Below are 13054 nucleotides of genomic sequence, written 5' to 3'. Positions count from 1 at the left end.
CGGCCACTGCACTCCAGCCTGAGTGACAGAGTGAGACTCTGTCTCAAAAAAAAAAAAAAAAAAAAAGAGATCAAGGTTGAAAGAAAAGGTTATTTGAACTGAACAATCATGATAATATAACCTCTCCAAACCTCTAGGAAACAGAAAAGTGGTTCTAAGAGGAAAGTTCATAGCATTGAATGCCTACATCAAAAAGTCTGAAAGAGCACAAATAGACAATCTAGGGTTACACCTCAAGGAACTAGAGAAAAAACAACAAACAAACCCAGAAGAAGAAAAGAAAGACCAGAACTAAATGAAATTGAAACAAACAAAAAATACAAAGATAAATAAAACACACAGCTGGTTCTTTGAAAAAAATAAACCAAATGCATAGACCATTAGCAAAATTAACCAAGAAAAGAAAGGAAAAGATTCAAATAAGCCCAGTTAGAAATGAAATGGGAGATATTACAACCAATATCTCAGAAATACAAAAGATCATTCAAGGCTACTAGGAGCACCTTTACATACATAAACTAGAAAACCTAGAGGTGATGGATAATTCCTAGAAATATACAACCTAGATTAAACCAGGAAAAAATAGAAACTCTGAACAGACCAATAATAAGAAGTAAGATTGAAACAATAACTAAAAAGTTACGAACAAAAAAAGTCTAGGTCCAGATGAAATCACAGCTGAATTTTACGTGACATTCAAAGAATAATTGGTACCAGTGCTACTAAAACTATTCCAAAAGATAGAGAAAAAGGGAATCCCCCGTAAATCATTCTGTGAAGCCAGTATCATCCTAATACCAAAACCAGGAAAGGACATAACAAAAAAGAAAACTACAGCCCAATATCCATGATGAACATAGATGCAAAAATTCTCAACATAATACTAGTTAACAGAGTCCAACAGCATGTCAAAAAGATAATACACCATGATCAAGTTAGTTTTATACCAGGGATTCAGGGATTGTTTAACGTTCACAAGTCAATAAATGTGATACATCTCATGAAAATATTTTTTTTTAAAATCGCATAATCATCTCAATAAATGCAGTAAAACCCTTTGACAAAGTCCAGCATCCCTTTATGATTAAAACCCTCAGCAAAATCGGCACAGAAGGGGCATACCTTAAGGTAATGAAAGCCATCTATGACAAACCCACAGCTAACATAATATTGAACAGAGAAAAGTTGAAAGCATTCTCTCTGAGAACGGGAAGAAGACAATGATGCCCACTTTCACAAGTTCTATTCAACATAGTATTGGAAGTCCTGGCCAGAGCAATCAGACAAGAGAAAGAAATAAAGGGCATCCAAATTAGTAACAAGAAAGTCAAACTGTCACTGTTTGCTGATGACATGATTGTATACCTAGAAAACCCTAAAGACTCATCCAGAAAGCTCCTAGAACTGGTAAATGAATTCAGCAAAGTTTCAGGTTACAAAATTAATGTACACAAATCAGAATTGGAATCATTATGGTGGACATGAGGCAGGAGAAGATTGCAGCTCCAGACAGAGCAGCGTGCAGAGGCTCGCATTGTGAATTTTAGTTCCAGATGAACTGCAAGAACAAACCAGCAATCCTGAGAGAACCCACAGACCGTCTGAAGAAAACTAATGCTCGCGTAGGACCCGGGAGACACCCCAAGTATTGTGAGTGGCCCAACTGCAGAAGTGTGAAAGGGAGACCCTCCTCTCCCAAATATACCCACTGGAGAAGCTGAAGGTCTATTTGCAGGAGAAGTTTCCAACTTTACCTGGTGCTGAGGCGATTTAGAGGGTCGAGCGAAATACAGGTGTAGAGGAAGCAGCAGAAAGTCCCTGTGAGCTTGCTGGGTCCGCTAGCAGGCCATTCCTGCCTGGTGCCACAGGGATACATTTGGAGGTTGGCCAGAGGAGCAGGGGGTGAAACTCCACAGGGAGCAGGAAATCTTTAGCTGAACTCTGTAACAATTTGAACGTTGTGAGAAGCCTCCTGGCCAGAAATGGGGGGAGGGCACAAATCTGGTGTGCAGACTCCACAGGGAGAGGAAGAACCAAGCCCTTTTCTTTTGCAGCATGGAAGCAGGTAGCCTGGGGCAAGTTTTCAAGCCCATCTAGTCCTCCACCTGGAAACAGACTCAGGGCTGTTGGGGAGAAGCATAGTGGGAGTGAGACCAGCTCTTCGGTTTGCATGAGAGCTGGGTGAGACCTGTGACTGCTGGCTTTCCCCCACTTCCCTGACAACCTGCATGACTCAGCAGAGGCAGCCATAATCCTCCTAGGTACACAACTCCGGTGACCTGGGAATCTCACCCCCATCCCCCACAGGAGCTGCTGCTACACCCACCCAAGGAGAGTCTGAGCTCAGACATGCCTAGCCCCACCCCTACTTGATGGCCTTTTCCTATTTACCCTGGTAGCAGAAGACAAAGGGCATATAATCTTGGGAGTTTTAGGGCTCCACCCATGGCCAGTCCCTCTCCATACTACCACAGCTGATGCTTTCTGGAAAGTGCTACCCCCTGGCAGGAGGCCAACCAGCACAAAAATGAAGCATTAAACCACCAAAGCTAAGAATCCTCACAGACTCCATTGCACCCCCCGCCACCTCCACTGGAACAGGCACTGGTTTCCATCTTGAGAGACCCATAGACGGTTCACATCACAGGACTCTGTGCAGACACCCCCCAGTATCAGCCCGGATTCAAATAGACTTGCTGGGTGGCTAGACCCAGAATAGAGAAAACAGTCACTGCAGTTAAGCTCACAGGAAGCCACATCCATAGGAAAAGGGGGATAGTACTACATCAAGGGAACATCCTGGGGGAAAAATGATATCTGAGAAAACAGCCTTCAGTTCTAGACCTTCCCTCTGACAGAGCCTACCCAGATGAGAAGGAACCAGAAAACCAGCCCTGCCTGGTAATATCACAAAAACAAGGCTCTTCAACACCCCCCGAAAAAAATCACACTAGTTCACCAGCAATGGATCCAAACCAATAAGAAATTTCTGATTTACCTGAGAAAGAATTCATGAGGTTAGTTATTAAGCTAATCAGGGAGGGACCAGAGAAAGGCGAAGCCCAATGCAAAGAAATACAAACAATGATACAAAAAGTGAAGGGAGAAATGTTCAAGGAAATAGACAGCTTAAAGAAAAAAACAATCAAAATTCCAGAAACTTTGGACACACTTTTAGAAATGTGAAATGCCCTGGAAAATCTCAGAATGTAATTGAACAAGTAGAAGAAAGAAATTCAGAGCTCAAAGACAAGGTCTTTTAATTAATCCAGTCCTACAAAGACAAAGAAAAACGAATAAGAAAATGTGAACAAAGCCTCCAAGAAGTCTGGCATTATGTTAAACGATGAAACCTAACAATAATATGTGTTCCTGAGGAAGAAGAGAATTCTAAAAGCTTAGAAAACATATTTGGGTGAATAACTGAGGAAAGCTTCCCTGGCCTTGCTAGAGACCTAGACATCCAAATACAAGAAGCACAAAAACACCTGGAAATTTTATCACAAAAAGATCAGAGCAGAACTAAATGAAATTGAAACAAACAAACAAACAAAATACAAAAGATAAATAAAACAAAAAACTGGTTCTTTGAAAAGATAAATAAAACTGATAGACCATTAGCAAGATTAACCAAGAAAAGAAGAGGGAAAAATCCAAATAACCTCAGTAAGAACTGAAAGAGATATTACAACTGACATACCAAAGATCCTTCAAGGGTATTATGAACACCTTTACTCACATCAACTAAAAAACCTAGAAGAGATTGCTAAATCTCTGGAAAAATACAACCTCCCTAGCTTAAATCAGAAAGAATTAGATACCTTGAACAGATCAATAACAAGCAGCGAGATTGAAATGGTAACTACAAAAATTACCACCAAAAAAAAGTCCAGGACCAGACAGATTCACAGTGGAATTCTATGAGACATTCAAAGGAAAATTGATACCAATTCTTTTGACACTATTCCACAAGACAGGAAAAGAAGGAACCCTCCCTAATTCATTCTATGAAGCCAGCATTAATACCAAAACCAGGAAAAGACATAACCAAAAAAGAAAACTACAGCCCAATATCCATGATGAACATAGATGCAAAAATTCTCAACACAATACTAGTTAACAGAATACAACAGCTTATCAAAAAGATAATACACCATGATCAATTTAGTTTTATACCAGGGATGCAGGGATTGTTTAACATCCACAGATCAATAAATGTGATACACCTCATAAAGTTTTTTTAAAAAATCACATAATCATCTCAATAGATGCAGAAAAAGCATTTGACAAAATCCAGCAATGTTTATGATTAAAATTCTCAGCAGAATCAGCATACAAGGGACATACCTTTATGTAATAAAAACCATCTATGACAAACCCACAGCCAACAGAATAGTGAATGGGGAAAAGTTGAAAACATTCCCTCTGAGAACTGGAACAAGACAAGGATGCCCACTCTCAACACTCCTCTTCAACATAGAACTGAAAGTCATAACCGGAGCAATCAGACAAGAGAAAGGAATAAAGGGTATCCAAATCAGTAAAAAGGAAGTCAAACTCTCACTGTTTGTTGATGATATGATCATTCACCTTGAAAACGCTAAAGACTCCTCAAGAAAGCTCCTAGAACTGATAAAAGAATTCAGCAAAGTTTCTGGATATAAGATTAATGTACACAAACCAGTAGCTCTTCTATACACCAACAGCAACTAAGCAGAGAATCAACTCTAGAACTCAACCCCTATTACAATCGCTGCAAAAAATAAAAATACTTAGGAATATACTTAATCAAGGGTTCAAAAGGCCTCTACAAGGAAAACTACAAAACACTGCTGAAAGAAACCATAGATGACACCAGGAAATGGAAACACATCCCATGCTCGTGGAAGGGTAGAATCAATATTGTGAAAATGTCTATACTGCCAAAAGTAATCTACAAATTCAATGCAGTCTCCGTCAAAATAGCATCATTATTCTTCACAGAATTAGAAAAAAAAAATTCTAAAATTCATATGGAACCAAAAAAGAGCCCTGATAGCCAAAGCAAGACTAAGCACAAGAACAAATCTGGAGGCATCACACAGCCTGATTTCAAACCAGTCTATAAAGCCATAGTCACCAAAACATCATGGTACTGGTATAAAAATAGGCACATAGACCAGTGGAACAGAGTAGAGAACCCAGAAATAAACCCAAATACAGTCAACTGATCTTTGACAAAGCAAACAAAAACATAAAGTGGGAAAAGAACTTTTTTCAGCCAATCATGCTGGGATTATACGCTAGCCACATATAGGAGAATGAAACTGGATTCTCATCTCCCATCTTATACAAAATCAACTTGAGATGGATTAAGGTCTTAAACCTAAGACCAGAAACTATAAAAATTCTAAAAGATAACATTGGAAAAACCATTCTAGACATTGGTTTAGGCAAGGATGTCATGACCAAGAGCCCAAAAGCACATGCGATAAAAACAAAGCTAAATAGCTGGGACCTAATCAAACTAAAAAGCTTCTTCACGACAAAAGGAACAGTCAGCAGAGTAAACAGACAACCCACAGTGTGGGAGAAAATCTTCACAATCTGTACATCTGACAAAGGACTAATATCCAGAATCTACAATGAACTCAAACAAATCAGTAAGAAACAAGCAATCCCATCAAAAAGTGGGCTAAGGAAATGAATAAACAATTATCAAAAGAAGATATACAAATGGCCAACAAACACATGAAAAATGCTCAACTTTACTAATGATCAGGGAAATGCAAATCAAAACCACAATGCAATACCACCTTAGTCCTGCAAGAATGATCATAATCAAAAAATCAAAAAACAGTAGATGCTAGTGTGAATGTGGTGAACAGGGAACACTTCTACACTGCTGGTGGGAATGCAAACAAATACAGCCACTATGAAAAAGAGTGTGAAGATCCCTTAAAGAACTAAAAGTAGAACTACCATTTGACCCAGCAATCCCGCTACTGGGTAGCTACCCAGAGGAAATGAAGTTATTAATCATGAAAGATACGTGCACATGTATGTTTATAGCAGCACAATTCACAATTGCAAAACTGTGGAACTAACCCAGATGCTCATCAGTCAACAAGTAGACAAAGAAACTATGGTACATATACACAATGGAATACTATGCAGCCATAAAAAGGAATGATTTAACAGCATTTGCAGCAACGTGGATGAGATTGGAGACTATTATTCTAAGTAAAGTAACTCAGGAAAGGAAAACCAAACATCGTATGTTCTCACTGATATTTGGGAGCTAAACTATGAGGACACAAAGGCATAAGAATGATATGATGGACTTTGGGGACTGGGCAAGGGAAAAGTGGGAGGTAGTTAGGGATAAAAGATTACAAATATGGTGCAGTGCATGCTGCTTGGGTGATGGGTGCAACAGAATCTCACAAATCACCACTAAAGAACTTACTCATGTAACCAGACCACCTGTACTCCAATAATTTATGGAAAAAAATTAATGTACACAAATCTGCAGCTCTGCTGTACAAAAACAGTGACCAAGCTGAGAATCAAATCAAGAACTCAACCCGTCTTACAATAGCTGCAACAACAACAACAAAAACTTAGGAATGCACTTAACCAAGGAGGTGAAAGACCTCTACAATGAAAACTACAAAACACTACTGAAAGAAAACATAGATGACACAAACAAATGGAAACACATCCCATGCTCATGATGGGTAGAATCAATATTGTGATAATGACCATACTGCCAAAAGCAGTCTATAAATTCAATGCATTTCCCTTTATAATACTGCCACCATTCTTCACAGAATTAGAATAAAAAGTTCTAAAATTCATATGAAACCAAAAAAGAGCCTGCCTAGCCAAAGCAAGACTAAGCAAAATGAACAAATCTAGAGGCATTACATTACCCGACTTCAAATGATACTTTAAGGCCATACTCTCCAAAACAAAATCATACTGGTACAAAACTAGACATATAGATGAATGGAACAGAATAGAGAACCCACAAATAAAGGCAAATACTTACAGTCAACTGATCTTTGACAAAGCAAAGAAAAACATAAAGTGGGGTAAGGACACCATATTCAACAAATGGTACTGGCATAATTGGCAAGCCACATATAGAAGAATGAAACTGGATCCTCATCTGTAACCCTATACAAAAATCAAATCAAGATGGATCAAATCAAATACTTAAATCTAAAGCCTGAAACCGTAAAATTTCTAGATGGTACATTGCAAAAACCCTTCTAGACATTAGCTTAGGCAAAGACTTCATGACCAAGAACCCAAAAGCAAATGCAGCAAAAACAGACCTAAATAGATGGGAGTTAACTAAAAAGTTTCTGCACAGCAGAAGAAATAATCAGCAGAGTAAAAAGATATCCTACAGAGAGGGGGAAAATCTTTACAATCTACATCTGACAAATGACAGAATCTACAAGGAACTCAAACAAATTAGCAAGAACAAAACAAACAATTCCATTAAGAAGTGGGCTAAGGACATGAATAGAAAACTCTCAAAAGAAGATATACATATGGCTAAAAAACATATTTAAAAAATGTTCAACATCACTAATGATCAGGGAAATGCAAATCAAAACCACAGTGCAATACTACCTCATTCCTGCAAGAATGGACATAATCAAAAAATCAAAACATAATAAATGTTGGCATGGGTGTGGTAAAATGGGAACACTTTTACACTGTTGGCGGGAATCTAAACTAGTACAACCACTATGGAAAACAGTGTGGAGATTCCTTAAAGAACTAAAAGTAGATCTACTATTTGAAACAGCAATCCCACTATTGGGTCTCTATCCAGAGGAAAAGAAGTAATTATACAAAAAAGATACCTGCACACAAATGTTTATAGCAGAAGAATTTGTAATTGCAAAAATATGGAACTGGCCAAATGCCTGTCGATTATCCATCAGTGAGTGGATAAAGAAACTGTGATATATGGAATACTACTCAGCTGTAAAAAGGAATTAAATAATGGCATTCACAGCAACATGGATGGAATTGGAGACTATTATTCTAAGTGAAGCAACTCAGAAATGGAAAACCAAACATTATATGCTCTCATAAGTGGGGGAGGATGTAAAGGCATAAGAATGATACAATGAACGTTGGAGACTCAGGGGAAAGGGTGTGAGTGGGGAGAGGGATAAAGTCTACATATTTGGTGATGGGTGCACCAAAATCTCAGAAATAACCACTAAAGAAATTATTCATGCAACTAAATACCACCTGTTCATTAAACACCAATAGAAATTTCAAAAATAGCATTAACAACATAAAAATAAGTTTACTGTTTTTAAAATCAAATGAAATTAATCTGTAAAGAGACAATGACTTACCATCACAAAATATACAGAAATAATTACACAGAAATTAATAATTCTGTATTTTATTAATATACAGAAATACTTATTGCAATGACTCTATTGCAATAAGTATTTTGTTTCCCAAAGGTAATTTCACTGAAAGGGAGACATTCACTTGTATGAATATTGTGTATCTTGCTTAAAATAAGTGTTATGACTGTGTAGTTATACCATTTACATTCCCTTTCAAGACAGAAAAACTGTATACATACACAAAATAGTTAAATAATATTAACCTAAGACCAAATGACAAATTTACAGTAAGGAGAGCAAAATTTTGGAAACAGACATAATTGTGGAATGGCATCCTCAAGGAAAATTTATAGAATAGGTAGAATTTGTATCTTGCAGGCATACAAATTTAGGAGAAAAAAAATCACAATCAAAACCATTGAAGTAAAGGAGACAGCTTTTTCAGTTAGAGCAGACACTTTAGATGGAAATACAATTTGGAAGTGCAACTCAGAACAGAATTAAGGACCACATTGTCTGATGTCACTTAACGCCAAGGTAGAAGTTTTGAGACTTTATCTTTTAGGCAGAGGAAAAATTAAATTGAGGAGAGTTGGAATATCATGAAGAAAGCAACTTGGAAGAAATTGGTCAAACAATGACATAAAGGATAGAATTTAGGCAGAAGAGTCTAAAGAAAAGATGAATTTTTTTTTTTTTTTCTGATAAACATACCACTGACACATAATTGATAACTAAAGCTAAAAGTTTCCTATAGGGAATATCTGATCTGTAGCACTTTAAAAATTTATTCTCAATGACTGGCTCCCTAGCATTCAGTGTATAAATGGAATGCCTCTTCTAAAATCAGTTATTAAGAGATACAACTTACTTTTTTAAGATTATACAAGCCATAAATATGGTCAATCACTGCCTCAGATAATACATATTTGATTTTAATACACTATAATACTATAATGTACTATAGTCAAATATATGTGACACTGAAAAAACCACATTAGTTCTCTCTACAGTTCGCATAAGCAATAACCAATCACCCCTTAATAGTGCTAATTTTTGTGGCAAATTATACATAATAAGGATTTTTTTTACTTTAACTATTTTAAGTGTACAGTTTAGTGACATAGTCTCACTGTTTTGCAAATATCATTACCAACCATCTCTACAACATTTTTCATGTGCTCAGATTGAAAGTCAATATTTATTAAATAATAACTCTACATTTTTACCTCTCCACAGCCACTGGTAACCACTATTCTACTTTTTGTTTCTATGAATTTGACTATTCTAGTTAACTCATAAAAGTGGAATCATAAATAGTTATTATTTTATGATTGTCATATCTCATTTAGCATAATTCTTTAAGGTTTATCTACGTAATAACGTGTCAGAATTTCATTTCCTTTTTAAGGCTGAATATTATTGTTATAGTAGTTCCTTACATATTCTGGAAATTAGTTACTTATCATATGTATGATTTCCAGATAGTCTCTCCTGTTTCATGGATTTCCTGGTCACTGTGTTGATAATGTCTTTTGATGCACAAATATTTTTAATTTTGATGAAGTTCAATTTATATATTTTTTTTCTTGTTGACTGTTCTTTTGGTGTTTTATCCAATAAGTGATTGCCAAATACAAGTTAATCAAGCTTTTTATTTATATTTTATACCTAGAGTTTTATAACTGTACCTCTTACCTTCAGGCCTTTGACCCATTAATTTATTTGTTCTTTATTGAGTAAAGGTTCAACTTTATTCTTTTGCATGTGGATATCCAGTTTTCCCGTTAACATGTGTTGAAAAGACTCTCCTTTCCCCATTCAGTGGCCTCAGCACCATTGTCAAAATTTTTCTGACCATATATGTAAGGGTTTATTTCTGGGCTCTGTACTGTGTTCCATTGGTCTTTATGTTTGTCTTTTTGCCCGTACATCACTGTGTTGATTAGTGTAGCTGGTATAGTAAGCTTCTTAATCAGGGAGGCAGTAAACCTCCAACTTTGTTCATTTTCTAGATTGTTTTTGCTACTTTGGGTCTCTTGAGATTCTATATGGAGTTAGGACGAATTTTTCTATTTCTGCCAAAAATGCCATTGGAGTTTTTATAGAAATTGCATTGAATCCGTAGATCACATTGTGTATTGATTTATTTATTATTATTTTTAATGACAGGATCTCCCTCTGTCACCGAGGCCAGAATGCAGTGGTGCCATCATGATTCACTGCATGGTCCCCAAGTTCATGTAATCCTCCTAACTCAGCCTCCTTAGTAGGTAAAACTACAAGCATGTGCCACCACACCTGGCAAAATTTTTTGTAATTTTTGTAGGCACAAGGTTTTGCCATGTTGCCCTGGCTTATCTCAAATGCCTGGGCTCAAGCAATCTGACTGCCTCAGCCTCCCAAAGTGCTAGGATTACAGGTGTGAGCCACCACACCCAACCGAGTGTATTGATATCTTAAGAATATTAAGGTTTCCACTCCATAAGCAGAAGCTATCTTTCCCTTTATTGATGTCTTTCTTAATTTCTTCCTTTCCAATTTGCATGACTTTTGTTTCTCTTTTTAGCCTAATTGCTCTGGTTTAAAATTTCTAATTGTCAAATAAAGTGGTAGAAGTGGGCACCTTTCCTTGTTCTTGTTCCTACAGGAAATACTTACATTAAGTGTGATAGTAGCTCTTGGTTTTCCATATACTACCTTCATTAGGGTGAGGTAGTTTTCTTTTATTCTTAGTTTGTTGAGGGTTTTTTAAAGTTTTGGGCTATACATTTTAGTCTTCAATCCATTGTATTAGTCTGTATTCATGCTGCTGATAAAGACATACCTGAGACTGGGAAGAGAAAGATGTTTAATGGACTCACAGTTCCACGTGGCTGGGGAGGCTTCACAATCATCGTGGAAGCCAAAAGACACTTCTTACATGGTGGCAGCAAGAGAGAAACAGAGAGCCAAGCAAAATAGGTTTCCCCTTATAAAACCATCAGATCTCATGAGACATATTCACTACCAAGAGAACAGTATGGGAGAAAATGCACTGCACATTTGTTCACAGATGTGTTAACTCTAAGCTGGGTTTTCACTTACTTAGACTATTTATCTTCCTGTCTGTAATTTTTCAAGACAGATTATTGCACATTCACCTGTTATAACTACAAACTGTCACTTTTTATATGAATTACAGCACGTTGGAAATTAACAAAATGGCTTTTGCAAATAATATCTTAGGTGAGGCAGGCAGGGCAGGCCCCCATGATTCAAATATCTCCCACTGGGTTCCTCCCACAACATGTAGGAATCATAGAAGTTACAATTCAAGATGAGATCTGGGTGGGGACACAGCCAAACCATATCATTCTACCTCTGACCACTCCCAAATCTTATGTCCTCACATTTCAAAACCAATCATGCCTTCCCAACAGTCCCCCAAATTCTTAACTCGTTTCAACATTAACTCAAAAGTCCACAGTTCAAAGTCTCATGCAAGACAAGGCAAGTCCCTTCCGCCTGTGAGCCTGTAAAATCAAAAGCAAGTTAGTTACTTTCTAGATACAACGGTGGTACAGGCATTGAGTAAATACGTCCATTACAAATGGGAAAAAATGACCAAAGCAAAGGGGCTACAGGCCCCATGCAAGTCCAAAATTCAGCAAGGCAGTCATATCTTAAAGCTGCATAATGATCACTTTTGATACCGTGTTTCTCATCCATGTCACACTGATGCAAGAGGTGGGTTCCATGGTCTTGGGCAGCTCTGGCCCTGTGGCTTTGCAGGGTACAGCCTCCCTCCCAGGTGCTTTCACAGACTGGCACTGAGTGTCCGAGGCTTTTCCAGGCACACAGTGTCAGTGGATTTACCATTCTAGGACCTGAAGGACAGTGGCCCTCTTCTCACAGCTCCACTAGGTGATGCTCCAGAAGGGAATCTGTGTGGGGGCTCTGACCCCACATTTCCCTTCTGCACTGCCCTAGCAGAGGTTCTCCTTGAGGGCCCTATGCCTGCAACAAACTTCTGTCTGGGCATCCAGTCATTTCCACACATTCTCTGAAATCTAGGCAGAGGTTCCCGAACCCCGATTATTGACTTATGTGCACTTACAGGCTCAACACCACATGGAAGCTGCCAAGGCTTGGGGCTTGCACCCTCTGAAGCCACAGCCAGAGTTCTACATTTGCTCCTTTTAGCCACAGCATGAGCAGCTGTAAATGCAGGGCACCAAGTTCCTAGGCTGCACACAGCATGGGGAAAACATATTCCCCCCTAGGCCTCCAGGTCTCTGATGGGAGGGGCTGCCATGAAGCTCCCTGACATGTCCTAGAGACATTTTCCCTATTGTCTTGGCAGTTAACATTGAGCTCCTCATTACTTAAGCAAATTTCTGCAGGGGGCTTGAATTTCTCAGAAAAAGGGATTTTCTTTTCTATCACATTGTCAAGCTGAAAATTATCTGAACTTTTATGCTCTGCTTCCCTTATAAAACTGAATGTCTTTAACAGCACCTCTTGAATGCTTTGTTGCTTAGAAATTTCTTCTACCAGATACCCTAAATAGTCTCTCTCAAGTTTAAAGTTTCACAAATTTCTAGGGCAGGGACAAAATGCTGCCAGTCTCTTTGCTAGAACATAACAAGAGTCACCTTTGCTCCAATTCCCAACAAGTTCCTCATTTCCATCTGAGACCACCT

General features: G+C 37.9%; 1 protein-coding gene across 2 annotated transcripts in view; it reads left to right on the top strand.

The window, feature by feature from the left end:
• KLHL4 (kelch like family member 4) overlaps positions 1-13054 on the top strand; it is a 56170-nt gene that overhangs the window by 28105 nt on the left and 15011 nt on the right. The window lies entirely within an intron of this gene.

Source organism: Papio anubis, chromosome X (genome assembly GCF_008728515.1).
Source record: "Papio anubis isolate 15944 chromosome X, Panubis1.0, whole genome shotgun sequence".
NCBI lineage: Eukaryota > Metazoa > Chordata > Mammalia > Primates > Cercopithecidae > Papio > Papio anubis.
This window is presented reverse-complemented; position numbering and strand designations above follow the sequence as displayed.